The sequence below is a fragment of the Dromaius novaehollandiae genome, chromosome 1, assembly GCF_036370855.1.
Source record: "Dromaius novaehollandiae isolate bDroNov1 chromosome 1, bDroNov1.hap1, whole genome shotgun sequence".
Lineage (NCBI taxonomy): Eukaryota > Metazoa > Chordata > Aves > Casuariiformes > Dromaiidae > Dromaius > Dromaius novaehollandiae.
Window position 1 is genome coordinate 205,451,147 of NC_088098.1, and position 15,842 is coordinate 205,466,988.

General features: G+C 39.2%; 1 protein-coding gene across 3 annotated transcripts in view; it reads right to left on the bottom strand.

The window, feature by feature from the left end:
* Window positions 1–7,581, bottom strand: part of CNTN5 (contactin 5) — a 656,184-nt gene extending 648,603 nt beyond the window's left edge. For 2 of the 3 annotated variants that reach the window (XM_026109144.2, XM_064505106.1), the window contains exon 1: window positions 6,583–7,406. The gene's annotated coding sequence lies outside the window, so the exon portion shown is untranslated. Of the gene's footprint in view, window positions 1–6,582; window positions 7,407–7,515 lie in introns of those variants that run through there. The other variant, XM_064505105.1, reaches the window with a different exon arrangement.
* Between the last annotated feature and the right edge of the window lie 8,261 nt (window positions 7,582–15,842).

Sequence of the window (15,842 nt, forward strand, 5' to 3'; positions counted from 1 at the left end):
GTCCAACATGCAGCCCCCAAGTACAGATAGAGGAAACACTACACAAGTCTTTTTGAGTTGAGAAACTGTGCACATACACATCAAAAGGATGTTATGACATCAGAGAAGCCATGACTTTATTCCCAGATTCCCTGAGCTGAGCTTTATGTAAGCAATAATACATGACACTGCATATGTTACACCGCAGTAGCACTTTTTGAGCATCTTACAAAGCATGAGACTAAAAAAATCAAGTGTTTGTATCACCTCAGATATGCAAAAGTCAAAAAACAAACAAACAAAAAACCCTGCCACACTGTAAGTAGTTTACTTGGTTTTGCTAAGTTATTAATATATTTTTGGCTTGACAAAAACAAAAAGTTTTAATATGGAGAAGATATCTTCTAATATAATCTCATGCAAAAGTCCACATACTTATTTTAAGAAGGTCTGGTATGCATGCAATTTTTTAAAGCTGAAGAATGGACTAATTTTAAAAAGTAAGTTTCAAAAGTATGAATTTCTGAGGTAATTGTTGTAGACTGTTGGTGCACTGTATTCAGACAAATGTACAAGGCACTTTACAGCATAAGCATGTGATCATTACACATGTAGCGTCACAGACAATATCTTTTTTTTCCCTCTGGTGTGGGAAGTGACCTTGAAATCTGTACATGATTATGGCAGCATGGCTCTGAGACACAGATACCTTCCCTTAGATGTGTGCCTTTCAGAGGTCACAAGTAATAGGAAAATGGGAGAGCTCTTGAGTTAAGCCATACGTTCTTTGATTCAGGAACCATTTTGTGTTTACAACTCCTAGTACAATGCAATCTTGATTTATGATTATAGTGCCTAGTTGCTATGATGATGATAATAATGATAAGGTTTATAATGGAGTCAGAGGACCTTGCTAATAAAACAACAAATCTTCTATGGCAATCAGAGTTCTAATCTAAATACTATTTAGTATGGATTTGTGATGTGAATTCGACAGTTGCAGTATCTGCATTTTAAAGTGGCATCTGCATTTTTCTAAATATATATATTTTTGTAAATATATGCAAATATATGTATACCTACAAGTTATGTTATACTAGCAAAAACTACAGTTTATATATGCAATCAGCAAACTGTCCATCAAAGCAACTTAAACAGTAGGTACAGAACTATGCCTGAAATCTTTTCAGGCTTGCAAATGTACATGTGCAACCTTACAGACCAAATTTAATATGATTAATTTGGTCCAGAAAGTGGGCTATAATATTCTAGGCAGTGCATTCTTGTGGAATAAAAATTAGAAGACATAGAAAAAACAAACAAAACAGAATATTAATCTATGTCCAGAAGTTCAGATGCTTGTCCAGAGTACAACCACATTTTTGTGTGCTAGGCATACTTAAATTCCTACATATAAACAAGTTTGCTCATGAAATTTTCAGCATTTTCTAGTTTCTCCATTTCAGAAACTGTCCATCTGCTCCCCTCCAAGCCATCACAAGAATAAATGACAACGTGAATACATCTGATTATATCACAGTAATACAAACATGACAAAGCTGAATGATTCTGCTAGATCAACAGTGCTGAACGCCACAAAAGTTTTCCAGCATGTTCAGGATCATTTTTTGATTGACACTTGACTTCTGGAAAATGTTCTCTGTGAGAACCACCTCTGAAGAAGAGATAAAAAAAATAAATACTGTGACTTTGCTGACCCATTTTCATATGGTTCAATCCATTAAGATTCAGGTTTATGCAGAGATCTGGATCTGAGTGAGAGGAGATAGCCTATAAAAGTCTATAGAATAATTTAATGGGCATGACTGGTTGTCTCTCAGCAAAGAAGATGCATGCGTATATGAACATGTGACAATTAATCACTTTTGCAAAAAAGTAAGCTTCCATTAATCTCCTTGCCAATTACTAAATAGCTTTGAGAGTACATTTTTGGGGAGAGATTACTGCAGCAAACACATCTGCCTGTTTTCACACCCAAGCAAGAATTACAACTCTGCAAGCATCATGTTTGAATGTTTTCTCAAAATAATAAGATGAGGAGTTAATGCTGTTAGGTCAGCATCTTTGATACCTGTGACCATAAAGTCTTTTTCATTCACCTTTCCATCTGTCTAGCTATCAAATGAAGTGGTTGAATTGGTCAAATCTAGCTGTGTCAATGAAATGTATTGGTGTAGAATGTAGGTGGTAACCAGAAATGTTGCATCTGCTGCACAATGCCCCTCATGCACTTAGTGAAGACTATAAAACCAATAAAAATAATACGGGGTTCATGTGTTCTTGCAAATTGATGCTCTTTGGTACGGGGAGACACCTAAAAGAGTGAGCTCTCTACATGAATTACAAAGCTGTACACTTAGCCTTCATCAAAATGATTTGCAGGCTAGGAGTCCCACTGGACACAGTGAATCTTAAACTCCTGGCTACTAATAACTTTAAGCATTTCTCACTCACGAGGAGGCTGAAGCCCCTCTTCTTGTATGCTAAGTGGAAGGTTGTCACCCTTTACTCCTGCCAGTAACTATAATGAACTACCTTCAATGTTTGTCTAATTTTACTTTCACCAGAAGAAAGTTCTCCATAGATATCATCATGGTTTAACACCATTTACAATAAAACCTTTAAGAGCACCCTGAAAACATAAAACTCCATGGAGTTGCTGAGGAATGGAAAGAGTTTGATACATTTTCTATTTCAAGGTATGGAAATGGAGAAGAGGGAACATTTTTTCCAAAGACTAATGTATAAGTTTGGTCCTGAAGGAGACATAAAGAGGTGAACAATGCTGTTGATGGTCTACATGAAAGCATGCACTACCCTCTCATTCTGATGGCACCCTCCTGACTCCATAAGCTTACAAGATAGCTTTGGGGGGTGACCATGCAGAATAAGTTTGGGCATATGTGGTCAAGAACATCAGCTATAACATGGTTGGTAAGTCTACCCTTTTATCATATCCATAGCATACAGAATCTAACATTTCATTCCCATATTTTACATCCAGTTGCAACTCCTAAAGCCTGATTTGTAGCTTTTAGAAAGTACAGTGAGAAATCATTCTGAACTTCCTTTTAGAAAGTGGCATATGAGCAAAGATCACTGTTGGTTATGATTCATACACTTTGGGATATTTTCATAAATCATCCAAGAAATTTATTAAAAAACAAACAAACAAACAAATTACATTTCCGTCCACTAACAAGACAGTATTTTATTGTTGCTTCTCTCCCAGCTTGCAAAGACATGGAATCATTACACTAATGCATATGTATATGTGTGTGTATAAACACATACAGATACACATATACACTCATGTATTATGTGGCTTTGAAATCTTAAATTGAAATAATAACAGAATGTATTTAGCTTACAAAGGTTTAAGAATTTCATATATCTTTTTTTAAAAGGTACCGGCCTCTAATGTGATGTTATTGATCAGAATTGCTCAGAAACTAAAACTCTGTAGGGACTCCATCACTTCCGACCAGAGCATTTTTCCCTTGTGAAGTGCTAAGAAGTTAATAACACAGAGCAGAACAGACCCTAAAAAAAAGCATCATAGAAGCTACGTGCAGAAGGAGGAGAGGGAAAAAAAGAAAAAAAAACAACACTTGTGAAACACCTACCAATATAACATTAGCAGATAAATGCGTATTTGACATTCATTCTCAAGAACTAAGACCACAGTGTAGAATATGACAGATTTCAGCTTAGTATTTTAGGGTATGAGAAATTGTTCAAGTGACTGAGGTGGTTCTGAAACTGAGAGAAAGTGCAACACGCAAGCTGTTAGCAGGAACATATGGAGGGAGGAGAGCAACAGAGGCAAATTATGCAGTGATTGCCGAAGAACCAAAATCTGTGTTGCAGGCTGCATGCAGAAAGACAAAACCATTCAGAAGTACCATTTTTTGCAAAGTCACTGAACCAATCACCTCAACTGGCTCAATTCCAACCTCTTGCCATGTATATTCTTAATATACACTTTCCTACGATGCCTTTAATAAAGACTTCCATTAATTACTTAACATAACTATTGCTACCTTTAACCTAGCCAGAAAACTTTCTGTGTGTTGAATATGCTCAAATGAACAGATTTTTCTATATTGCTAGCAAATCAGATATACTCTTTTTACACATGCCAGCTTTATAGTGAGCAGAAAAATGGACCTCGGACGGTCACTTAAAACACCATACTTTTAACCTCCTCCTTTCATCCAGAGCTCCTTACCTTTACTGACACCCTCTGGTTCCTTGTTAGGTTTGAATCCGTTCCAGTACTCCTTCCAAAATTTACTTTCCAGATCAATATTTCGTGGAGCACAGAACTAGACGTTTTCTGAAACCCCCATAAATCATAACACTGATTCCCCAATAGCCTACCACGTCAGCAACTTATTCAGGGAACTTGAGCAAATTTGCCAGTCATGACCTTCCTGTATTGAATCTGTGCTGACAGTCATCTAAGTTATGTATTTCTTAAAGTTCCCCTTGTTATTTCCTAACAGCAGAGGTTTTAATCACCCCCTTTTATGTTAACTACTACAATATTTTTCCTCAAAGATCTGTTTTCAAAGTTACTTTCTTCCAAATTCACAGCTATAATTCAGCAAGTCATATCTTTTTTGCATTTTCTATTTCCATTCGTAGTACATCTGCCCTGGTTATAGAGTGAAATTAAAATCCCTTCCCCTGACAATTTAACCTAGAATTCACAATATGACCTTCAGGTTCATATTGAACAACAAAACTAAAATCTACACTCTTAGGCTCCAGATTATCCGTTTGTATCTTCACACTTCTTTGTCACACACTGCTAGTTCGGAGTTCTTGCAGGGACATTTGCTCTGCAAGTGTATGGAATAAAAGAGCTGCACGTTGATTAGTCCACTTTTTTAACTATTTAACAGTTTTCAACTTTAATAAAGCTGAACGCTTCATCCTTCTTTCTTTATAGTTGTAGTCTTCCAAGACTTTGCCGTTGTAACCACATTTCTTAATCATTCACATAGTTAAAGGCATATTGCCACAGAGGGCCACAGTATGTGAAATATTCTTTAATTACCATAGTTCACATCTCAGTTTCTGCTCTCCTTTTAGTACACTTAACAGTAAACAAGTTATTCCCAAATTCCAGTATAGATATTGAAAGGTTTTTTTTTTTTTTTTTTAAACTTTGCAGATAAATGACATGGTAATTAAAGACAGTCTACTAAAAGGAATATATTTATAAATTCTAATAGACATTTTGATAACACTTTAGAATAATGGCCCAATTATTGCTTATTCCTTTGGTATTCACTGTAATAATATTAATCATGATGAACTGATTTTGTGCTAATATTGATTGCCATAAAGTACTTCTGAAGGAGTTCTACTATATAACTCAAGAATAATTAATTGCACTTCTATTAATTGGAAAATGTCATCTAAATTTTAATTGTCAGGAATTCCCCTTAGCTTTTGGCTATCAGTCAGCATGTAATTTATCTGTCATTTCAAACTTTAGGGTTTGATCCAAAGCTCACCAATGACTAGGGGAAAACTGTAGCTCTTTTAAAAGATCTTGACATCAGGTCCTTCACTAAAAACCTCATTGAAAACATGTCATTCAAAGAAAATATTACTTTTTAAAGGAAAAAAAAAGCAAACTACCTTTGCCAAAATGTTATGGTAAATTTCTGAAATGTTACAACAAATAGAAAACTTTAGTTTTAGGTAGCCACATTACTCAGTCTTTTTGTATAACTTATGTTTTAGGAAGTTTCTGTGCTCAAGAGAAATGAAACTAAACATCTCAATAAGTGTAGCTAGCTTAATGGATGCTGATTTTTTCTGAGATAAAAATCTTTGCAACACAATACCATACTCTACGTTCCAGGAATAATTCTCAGTTCATCTTCTAGCCAGAAACATTCCACATAGTCTTCTTATCCCCTGCCTTCACCTCAGAGGGGAAAAATCAGTGCATCTTTATGTGATTTCATTTACTTTTTTGCCTGTCAGCTGCAGGAACACAGTCCAGACACACTACTTTTCTAATTCAGGAGATAATTGTTTATCCCAAAGCCAAGTACCATTCTGAACTTCACAACAACACAACTTCTAGTGCATCACTATAAACTCAATACACTAGATCATCTTCTACTTCACCCTCAAGCCTTAGCTTGTTAGCTCTCCCAAACATAAAAAATTAGCACATTAAGAAAAGGCATTCTTCCTTCAGAGTATATATTCGTTCTTTCTAAGAGCTTCACATCTCTCTTCACAACTCATTCACAGCAATAGTTTGCTGGCTGGTTAAATGACAGGAGGCATATAATAGATCACAGCAATTTCTGCTCCAACTTTTCGGTTCTGTGATGGCAACAGCTTCAATGTAAGATTCAAAAACAACAAAAAAAATCAAAACATATAAACCTGCAGCTGGAACCGAAAGACGGGATCTCTCACCATTGCTGGCTTCGCAGCAGGCTGCTCGCAGAGACGCCGCGATGGATAATACAACAAATAATCTGCACGCACTCAAAAGTCTAATCAGGGAAATCAGTGCCCGGCTGGGGGAATGGCAAAGACACTTACCGCTGCTGTGGCACAGGCTCCCTCGCCCTGACTTTCAGTCTCTCCCGACCATCCTCCCGACAGCCTCAAATATAGCAGTCCCTTATGGTGCTCAGCCTGTGGGGAGCAGAGGATTGCGGAGTGGTTTTTTTTTTTTTTTTGCCTTTTTTTTTTTCTTTAAACCATCCAGAGGTAGTTCTCCAGCCCCGACCGCCTCTCCTCTCCTCTCCTCGCTCACTGATGAAGAGACACAGGTGAAAGCATCTTCCGCGCACCGCGCCGCGCCGGCAGCTCCCGCGAGTCCCTCCCCGGCCCCGCCGTGCCCCCTCCCCGCCGGGGGGACCGAGGCGCCTCCTCCGGCTGCTCCCGGGGGGCTGCCCGCCCCTGCCAGCCGGCCTCTGCGTGGGGTTATATGTGTGTATATGTGTGTGTGTGAGCTCACACCGCCCGGCCGGGGCTCCCCACCGCCGCACGCCGCCGGAGCTCGCCCCTACCCCTAAGCGCACAAGGACCCCCCTCCTCCTCCTCGCCGCCTTCCTCCCTTATTTTCTCCCCCTTCTCCGCTTGCTCTGCCCCGGAGCGTGAACGCCAGCAGCTGACTTGGCGAGCGCCCTGCCTCCCGCGAAGCGCTGGCTCTCGCCTTATCTCTGCCCCTCTGTAACCCAAGCCACCGAGCTCGGCTTTCGCCAGAAAGCATCCCCCCGCCTCCCTTCTCCCCCCGCCGTCCAGGTGGGGTTTTTGCTTAATTGTGCTTTCTCTCCCCGCGGTGATGACCCTCCCTCTCCCGCTGCAGCCGCGCTCCCAGCCGGGCCCGGGGCGCCGGGAGCCCCGCACCGCCCGCTCAGGGCGACACCGCGGAGGCGGCAGCGAGCGCCTGGCCCGGCGGCCCCGGCGCCTTTGTTCCGCAGCCGCCCCTGCCCCGCCGCCCCTTCCCATCCCGCCGTAACCGCAGACCGCTGCAACAGAGCGCCGCGCCGCGCCGCGCCGCGCCCGGCACCGCTGCCGGCGCGCTCCGCTCCGTGCCGCTGCGCGCCCCCGCCCCGCCGCCCTGCACGCCCGGCCCCGCGCAAGCAGCGCAGCGCAGCGCGGCGCGGTGCGGTCCCAAGCCTTCGGCGCAGCGCTGCCTTCCGGCGGCGCCGCTAACTAAAATTAGCCTTTCTGGGGTTGCGCTGCTGCCTTTTACTCATCTAGCGCGCAGTCCTGCTCTATGCACCTAATGGCTACGCTCAGGAACCAGGCTGGTTTTAATCCCCCCCCCCCCCCCCCCTTTTTTTCCTTTTCCTGTGGCAGCCAACTTTCTGCTTTGCCATTTAATGCCTCTGTGTCCTTCCATACTTTTTTTAGCCTTGCCTTTTCTTTGCCTCCCACAAGTAATTAGGGATTTTTTCCTTCTGTGTTAACTGAGTAGTTGTTGTCTAGTACCCACTTCCCGAGATTTTTCTCTGCTTCAATGATTCCATTTCGGTGGTTTATGCTCTCTGAAGCTGAGTTTGGTATACAAATATGTATGTGTGTCTATGCATTTTTCTTTACTAATTTGTCTTGCTGTCTGTATTTATTTGTTTTTCCCATCCTAGGTATTTTCTGTTTAATTTTGGAATCTGCTGGGGGCAGTGGGTGTTACACAACTCCAGTCTTAAATCTTGGCAATACTAATATGAGTTTTTTCTCTGTGTTTACTTGTCTTTATATTGACCCCTCTAGCAAGATAAGTTATCAGTGATGAGTGACACATTTTTATACACTTTTGTGGTCTTGTATATTGTATGGAAGTCTGTCAGAGGATTTGCAACTCAACGTCATGTTTAATAAATTCTGTCCACTAATATCAGTGAAGATGAGCTGAAAAAAAAACCCCTCACTTTTACTTCTTATTTTTTATCTGAAATTGCAAATTTCTGTTTCTTCGTGACCTTCTACAGCTGTCTGAACTATGATAGCGAAAGAGTGAGAATGACTCCATCATTAGAAACATGCATTGGCTGAATACAGTATGCCCTACAAACAGAAGAAGATTGTCTCCACAACTCTGGATGGTTATCTGGGCATATTTCTGCTGGGCAAATAATATTGTGATTTGACATATCAAAGCTTCTTGTCATTGACTCAATTCACAGAACATTATCATCTGGTCATTATTTCCAGTGTTACTAGGTTACAAGCCAGCATTTAATCAGAACCCAGGAATAGTGACTGCATTAATTCTGATCTTATGAATAACTCATGAGGGTCCATTTCTCAATATTTCCAAAGTGAATGTTAAAGCCAGAAGCATTTTTGCTAATAAATGTATTTTTTACATATTGTAGTTATTTATGACAGCTATAAGGAATTACTTGTAAAGAGGCGACTTTCATTGGTTCTTATTTGCTTTTACAAGAAGAGATCAAGTTTAAAAAAATACATTTTTAAGCAATAAAAACTGGATTTTATGGCCTTTACTGACTCTTGTGAAGCTTATAGAGCAGTGTTATTTTTAAAGACTAGGTGCAACTAGGGCTACATTATTTTTGCTTTTAATTTATTTTTACTTAAAGTTCTTGTCAAGGTGCGTATTTATTTAAAACAGCAACTTTTTATGTTTACCTCTGTCTTTTTTACTTCTCTATGAAAAGGCAGTATAAGTATGAATACCAGTTTTATCTTTTTTTTGGAAGTGAAGTAGCACACAACTTTTAAGACAACCTGTTAAAATTTTCATTTGGTTGTGTGTATCCTTTGCAAGGTTACTTCTGTTTTTACTCCATCACTGCACAATCATTTGCTGTTTTATGGCATTTACGTTCAATGTTTAAGATATTGACAGTGAATTATATTCATCCCTTTGTTGCAGTATTACGGTTATTATAGACTTTAAGTCAAGGTAGCTGCATTTTGCTTATCTGATCTAGTTGTCTAACCATCTCTGTATAAATGCCTTAATCTCTTTATCTCAGTGTCCCCAGTGGGCAAGCAAACAGATGCAGCACATCTGCAGAGTTTAAGTCATTTCTGAGCTCTTCTCTTATCTGTTTTGCACATCTTTCCCATTCACTCAGTCTCTGCTCTTCTTTCAAGCTGAGCATAACATGTTCTTTTTCTTAGCCACATGGAGGGCTGATCTTATCAATAGCATTATTATTGGGATTATTTTGCCCTTCTTCCTTAATCAATTGCAGAATATGACCAAAAGATAGAGAATGAACTTTGAAGAAAATAATTGACTACCCAAGTTTCTCCCTCACACCTATGTCTGCAATAGGACTGGATGTACATCTTTGGAGAGGCATGAGTGCTTCTCCATCTCTTCCCCTTCCCATTTATAATGAGAAGTTCCTTCAGGTAACTGGGGGACAGTATTTGACAAATACTAGTTTTTAAAAGGCATGCATTGGGCCTAGCCTAATGACAAGAGCATAACTATATAATTTTAGTGGAAACCACTATATTTTGATCTTCCCTAGAACATCTAGGTAGGCCTGTTCAGCTCTACAGGGCTACAAAATTAGAGTTACGAGAGTATCTTGTAGGAGGATAAGCAGAATTATGTGTAAATGTAACACAATTCTTCAGGCCGTCAGCAAATAGCAGAAGATTCGGAGCCTCCCATGCAAGCTTTCAGTTATGGCAGATGATTAACAAACTGCAGACCTTAAAATGGGAAGAAGTTGCTGCATAAAAAACAAGACCAACCTTTGAGGACTTGAGCCTTCTAAATTTTCAAAAGCGCATACAGATGACTGCTTGTCCAACATAGCGACCGGGAGAAAGTTAACTGAACTGAAAAATGCTTGAAGCAACAGAATGAAGTATATACTATATCACAGCTTTATGTCATGTGGCAAGGTTTATTCTGACCCTGCAAGAGAAACCTGTAAACTGAATTTATTGTTTCATTGAACGATGGCCTAAGTAAGGATGAACAAGCTATGCTGCAGCTAGTCAAGCACCTGAGGGATGGTGATGCCATTCAGTTCCTTGACGGACAACCCCAGTGTAAGTTTTCACTGATGCCTGGCTGAAGAGAAGATAGCCTGGATACTACATACTTGATATGTCCAGGTATTGGCAGTATATTACTCCCAAAACGATGGTCATCAAAGAAAAAACTAGCAATACTGTGATGTTCAAGTTATTAACAGAAGTAGAAAGACTGTGATTTCCCTTGTTTCTGCAGAAACAACTGTTGCTGGGAGAGACAAAGAGAAGTAATGAATGTGAATGTCTTAACCTTAGACCAAACTCTACTTGCTCACTGAGGGTCACTGGCTCCAGAGCACTGGTCCAGAGGAAGCCAGACAGCAGGTGTCCTTGGCTAAAATCAGTCTCCTTGTTCCTGACAGAAGAGGTGGGATAAACTAACCATCAGTGAGGCTTCCTCTTACTTTTCTGTGCTTGCCTTGTGCAAGTATAAAGTAGTTTTGCAGTCTCAGGGGCAGAGTAAAGATCAGAAGTGATTTGCAGAATCATATTCTCTTCTGGCTTTCCTAACCTTGGGAGAGAGGAACCTGGAACATCTGTTATCAGATCCAATGCATTGCTTTTGATGCTATGGTGTATCTAACTATACTAGTTAGTATGCTGGGAAAAAGAAAAAACATAATTTTACTCATGCCTTCCAGCTTGATCTTCACCATATGCATGGGAAAGGCTATGATCTAGTGTCCCCTGGAGCCTAATTTTGTCTTCTACAAACATCGGGCAAAGCTTGCAATGCATGTGGGAACAAAATACACAAAGGGACAAGGAGTGGGAAAAGAACTTATCTGTTCATTGCCGTGGCCAATAGGATAGGACACTAGTTTGGAGATGAGAGGAGTCATAATCTTCAAAGGAGAGACAAAAAGAAAAGGAAAAGAGAGCTTCTCTCAGCACCATAGAATTTTAGAAGAACAACTCATGATTATGTGTGAATAGCCTAACAGTAAAGAGAAATCCATAGAAACAATGAGAAATTCAAACCTAAACCAAATCTCGAAAGAGCCAAAAGCATGAAGGATGAAAAGACTGCCCTCTATTCAGTTAGAGAAAAGTCATACTCCATGGCTTTTGAATGCAGGCAGAGGGAGCTACTAAATTTAGGTCCTTAACTCATATTTCATATGAGTTCATAACTCATATTAACTCATATTAACTCAATACCTAAATGTTTTCAAAGATGTTGAGTGATTGCAGATGCCTTTGTTTATCACTGACACTTAAGAAAAATAGACTGTTTTGTTCAAGTATCTGCATATGGACTCTAACAATGCTAGTCAGAGTTCTAACATTATGGCATTACAATCTATTTTGTAAAATATTTGAAGATAGCATTACACCACTCAAAGATGGAGGATGCTACAAAAGAAAAGATTTGCTTGTGCTCTTCTGTTAACGAAGGAAATGAGGAGCAGAATTCCCATGTCCCTTAGTGGGCAGTACTAGCTGATTTTCTTGCTGGAATTCAGTAGAAATACATTAACAGAGGAGGCTTGTTCTGGGAAGCAGAACAGAAAAATCTTTCTCAGAAAAATCTTTCTTAGGAGTCTACTACACTTGTAGCTACACTAACAGTGAATTAAGCTTTTCGTTACTTGGAAACAATGAGCCTTTGGTCCTAGGTGATTTTCCTCTTGAAGAAAAGAACACAGATCTGGAAGTTGTGACATAAGCAATTTATGTAACCTACACTATATGCCATTATCTTTTGTTCGAGAAGATTACAGGTTTGGGACTCTGTGAAGGTAGTACTAGGAAGATAAAGCTCCTGTAGGCTGCTGTCCACCATTGCCTTCTGAAGTAATCATTTGGGCATTTCAGGGTCACACAAATGAAAAGGGAATTCTGGAACATGATATACAATATAATATATAAAACAATGTAATAAATAATATAATACATGAGTAAAACTGGATAAGGCCATCACTGAGAAACCTCAGTGACACAATCAATAAGTCTCTGTCTAGTGAAGCCTGTGCAACCGAACGGATCAACTCTTATTTGTTAGCAACAGAACAAGCAAACCAGGTAACCCCTTTTTGCAACGCCATTGTGAAAGTAGAGAAGGGAGGAAGAATGGAGGAAAGAAAACTACACTTGTAAATGACTTCCTTGAATCTGAGAAAAAACATGATTATTCCCTTAGTGTTCCAGAAGAGTTCACAATTCTACTCTGTTGAGTTTCTCCCCATTATGTTACCCCACAAAAGAAAGAATTTGATTAAGCCTGCTTAATTCAAATGTTAATGTGCTGTGTCTGATCAAATCTAGATAAATAAAGATGGCATTCCTTTAATAAAATAATTAATGCTATATTGATATAATCTAATAATAAGTTTTGTTGATGGTGGCCTGGCAAGTAAAAGCACAAATGAAGATGACTTAGAAATCTTTAGTTGTTTTCTGCAGAAAAGTGCACTTACCTGATAACTACTCTTGTACCTTAAGAGCAAAACAAAAAAGAAAATTCCTGAAGGTAAAATATATACTCAACTGATGTCATAACACATAATTTATAAAATATATGCATAGGTTTCAGGGTTACCCACAGAACATTAATTATAGCACTTATTCCACAGCTGCTCTATGAAAGCTCAAATAAAATGTGTCTACAATTAAAACTGAATATATACCATCTTCATTAACTTAACAGCTGCACCAATAACCAATACCAAGGAACATACCCTACTTTGTTAATGTCTTGATACCATCTGCAACAATCAAAACTATTGGGTTTTAAAGCAGAAGATGTCTTGCTAGTATGGTGATCACAGCTACCACAATATGCTTACACATGCTACTAAAGCAAATTGATCTATTTCAAGGGAATTTCAAGGATTATGTGCTGCAAGGCAATTTACTAACATGAGTGTATCTGCCAGAAACTCAGAAATTCCTGATGGTTTCTTTCCACTGCTTATGTGTTCAAACAAAAGTTTAACTTTCGAACAAAAAAGGGAAAGGAAGCTGAGATAGAAGAGGAAACTTTTATGCCAGAAGCTACTTTTGTCATGGTTTGACTTGGCAAACAGTCATTTTTACCACATTTTAAAATGCAACTTCCAGGTTAAAAAACTAAACCAGAAATTGTCATATAGAATCATAAAGACATCCTTGCAAATGCATTAGATTTTTAAATCCACCTCACAAACTCTGCTAACATGAAAGCATTAACAGGTGACAAGAAGCATAAGATCGTATGCCCTCAGGGTATGATTCTGTCAAATCTATACTGTGGTGTGTCTTCAGTCTCGGGTTCTCCTCCAGGTCCTGCTTTGGAGTCTAAACTTGAACACTTTGATTCTCTTAGTTTTCACTAGCAGTGACCAATGTTCTGCAATATGTCTGTCATTCAAAGTATATCTTCACACACTTCGGACTTGTTGGTCCCTATAACTACTCCAAAATTTGAAGACAAATCCTGGTTTAACATTGTTACTTCTCCTGCCTTATTTTCTCATTTCTATTCTTCTACATCCAACATGTCTTTTGATCACATTTTATGACTTGCATAACTTCCACAGCTCTAATTCTCAGGGTTCATTTTTCCCTCTTCCCAGACTTTACTTCCTTGCTTGAGAATCACAGTCTCTTCCCCGTCTCCATCCTTCTTGCATTACTTCAGGCTCCTTGTCCCAGACTGCTCCTTCCCTCACCAGTTCTCTCCTCCTGCCTGATTTTTACCTTTACCTCAGATGTCGTGATGCTTTTTTTTTTTCATATTTCCATTTTTTCTATTTTACTTGAACTTCAGTAAAGAATTCCTTTAAAGCACTAGAGAAAAAAATCTTTTCACAGTTCACAAGTTCATATCCTTTGGCTCACATTAACTGGCACTGAAACTCAGGATAAGTCTTCCCTGGTCTTTGTAATTCAGGTCTGGACCATGCTCAGTCACTCTCCAGATGTGAAACTTGCTCAGACAAGTCAAAGCTCTGATTTGGAAGGCAGAAACTGTGAGAAATGTATCTGTCAAACCTTTACAAGGTCCTTCCAAGCTGCTATGGAGGGACATTTTTCAAGGGTCTGCAGCATGAAAAAATGTGGATGTATCAGTGGGATGGTACAAGACACACCTCTGGCTTAAAACCAAATTCTGCTGAAAGATCATGCTCTTGCTCCAAAGTGTTCTTAAAGTAAATGCTGAAATTTATTCTAATTTAACGTCACTGAAACAGAGTATTTTTTCATTAGTCTATGTTCAGAGATGGCCAAATCATTTTTGCTGAAACATTCTTAAAAACTCAGAATAAATCATCTGCCTGACAGACACCCAGCAGAGAAAATTTCAATCCAAATATTAAATTTTGACAAAGTTAAAAGCAGCCTCAATCAGAACCTTATAATGAGAAGTACCAAGGAAGAATAACTCTAAAGACGCTACCATCTCCATCTGTAATAAAATCTTTTTGTATTAAATTATCGGCTATGTTAGTAGTAATGAAATCAAACATTAAATATCTGTTTTTTGTTTCAAAGTGTTAACACAAAGGATGCAAGGTCTTTTAAAAAGTTTTCTTATCCTAGCGTTCTTTGTAAAGGATGTGACGGACTGGAGAACAGTTTAATTTTTTCATGCACAGCTGTTATGTATTCCTTTAAAAAGGAGTGGCTGGCCAGCTGGAAAAATAGCTGCTTTGTTGCTTGGTCCTGGCTGCTACAGGCTGTGTTAGGTGGCATCCTCTGAAGAGGAGAAATTGCAGGTCTCCTGGAAGCAACTGCACTCCCAGGGCGAGGAAGAATTGTGGAAAGTTGCACTTGCCTCTCCAAGGCAAATGTGGAGGGACAGACAGGCAGACGAAGCTGGCAGGGATGCTGCAGTGTGCATGGAGACTTCTGATAGCCAGCACACCGCAGGGCTTCAGGGGTGGCAGAGAAAAGAGCTTTTATAGCCAACGTGGAATTTGTGTTTGAAAAGAACGCGCTCTACGGGGACATAACAGGATTTTTTTTTTACCTTGTTCTCAGTTTTCATTATTTTAAAAAGTTTGTTTTCTAGTTTATTTTCCAGAAAAACCTCAGCTTTTAAGCTTCAAAGTGTTTGATGCTTTTGGAGGAGGACTCTTGCTTTAATGAGAAGGTGGAGACAAAAAAAAAAAAAAGAGACTTACTCTGTATTGAAGTACCTTTGCATGATCGGGTGGGAGACTCAGGCAAAAGACACATTAAGTATGTAGTAGGGTTTCAATTATTGTTATGAAACATAGCTTTAATTAGTGTAAAGCATCCCTACCACAGGGAAGATTGGAAAATCATGAACAAAGTGATATAAAATGAACTAAAATCTGTTCTATAGAAATATTATTAACATAGGATTAAGGTTT